Source organism: Fukomys damarensis, unplaced genomic scaffold, assembly GCF_012274545.1.
Source record: "Fukomys damarensis isolate Sample0158 unplaced genomic scaffold, DMR_v1.0_HiC HiC_scaffold_30, whole genome shotgun sequence".
NCBI lineage: Eukaryota > Metazoa > Chordata > Mammalia > Rodentia > Bathyergidae > Fukomys > Fukomys damarensis.
Window position 1 is genome coordinate 4,107,456 of NW_022900942.1, and position 2,108 is coordinate 4,109,563.

The following is a 2,108-nucleotide window of genomic DNA, read 5'->3' on the forward strand; positions in this document are numbered from 1 at the left end:
CGCGCGGACCCGCTCCACCGGCCTGGGGCGCCAGCGAAGGACCGGCGCGGGAGAGCCTCCCGACTCCGCGGGGCGGTGTGCATGCTCAGGCTGTAAAATGGGACGGAAGAGGGAGGGAGGGATTTTCCCCAGGACCTGCCCGGCTTTTGTCCTCGGTGAATGGGGACTGGCGGGGAGGGCGTGGCAGCGCATGCCTGTGAGCCCAGCACTCTGGGAGGCTGAGGCAGGAGGATTCAAAGTTGAACCTTGCTAGACCTTGTCTCAAAATAAAAAATGTGCTGGGCATGTAACCTAGTTGCAAAGATCCCGGGTTCAATTCCCCGGTAGTAAAAAAAAAAAAAAAGGAATGGAGGGAGGGAGGAAAAGGACAGAAATGGCTCCAGTCTCTGTGTAAAGCCACCCTGTGCTCCTGGCTGGGCCGCCTGGGCTCCCTCCCATCTCACCAGGGAAAATGAGGCGCCCGGGCTGGGGCTGCAGCTCATGGTATGACGTGATGAGCATACAGAGTCCCTGGTCCCTCCTCAGCACCTGCCCAAAGTGAGAGAGGCAGGAGGATCACAAGTTCGAGTCAGAACTGGCAGCAGTTTTAGGCTGTCTACACTAATCAGTAGGGAATCTGAGGATAGGAGAGCGGACACACACCTGTAATCCCAGCACTTGGGAGGTAGAAGCAGGAGGACCGCCATGCGGTCAAGGCCACCCTGGGTTGCCTAGTGAGTTCGAGGCCAGCCTGGACCACGCAGCAAGATCCTGTCTCAAAAAACAAAATAAACAAAGAATGGAGGCTGTCAGTCAACCTCTGTGGACTCTGGTTCTTCGGGTCACCTGTGGAGATGGTGCTTTACAGAGAAAGAAACTGAGACACAGCCAACAGGGTCTGGGCTGCAGAGGAAGCTGCTGCCGGGACCAGCGAGTCTAAAGCCTGAGCGCCCCAGGCTTAGCAGGCGGCTGTGTTGGGCCAGGATTCAAAGACCTGGCTCTGTGGGCCTTAAATCGATATCCTGTGGGCTGAGGGTGCAGCTGTGTGGTGAGTGCTTGCCTATCACACATGAGGCCCAGGCTTCCATTCCCAGCATCACAAACAACAAAAGGTAGGCTCGGCACTGTGGGAGGCTGAAGCAGGAGGATCCCAAGTTCACAAGTTCGAGTTCCACCTGGCCACTTAGCGAGACCCTGTCTCATGATAAAAAATCAAAAGGGCTGGGGATAGAACTCGGTTTGGAGCGCCTGGGTCTAATCCCCAGAATCACGGAAAAGAACAATAAAAATAAATAAATAAAAGTTTGTTTTAGGTAACCTGCTATTTAGGACAAGAAGGAGCATTTTCTAAAGAGGATGCTGCCATCAAGTCTCCCACTTACTTGTTTGCTTATTTTTAAATTAGTTTTTGTTTTGTTTTCAGGTTTGGTATTGATTTTATTTAATTTATTTTGGAGACAAGGTCTCACTGAGTAGTCCAGGCTGGACTCACACTCTCAGCGATTCTCCTGCCCCAGCCTCCGAGGTAGAATTCCGGGCCTGCGCCACCACGCCCCGCCCCGCTCCCGTTTACTTATTTATCTGTCTTTGTCTTTTTAGTGCTGGGGTCTCCAGCACGCTAGGCAAGCTCTGCAGCCCTGAGTTGTGACCAGCCCCCAAACTTCCGTCTTACCTGATGAATTCCACCTGCAAAAATGAGGAAGATTAAAGAGAATGCCATGCATAGTTGTTAAAGTCACCAAGGACAGAATTCCCTGCAGCATGATTCTGGGGTGGTTGTGGCCTTGCTGCGTCCCAGCCCAAGGCTGCCACCTCAGCCAGGAGGAAGGGAGGGGACCTCGCCAACGAAGGGCCAGAGTGGACTTTTTTTTTGCAGTACAGGGGATTGAACCCCAGCAGAGCTTTTGCACCTAGCAGCCTCCCAGTCATTAAAAAAATTTTTTTTTCCTCATTGAGTTTATTGGTACATTTAGGTAGACAGTACAGTTACATTCATTACTGGGATCTCGTACCTTTACGTGACAGGTCTTGGTTCTCATTTTTTCCCCTTCTCCCTGCCCTCCCTTCACCCCTCCTCCCTGCCCCCTTCACAAACACTTCATTTCCATTTTGTCATTTTCTCGTATTTA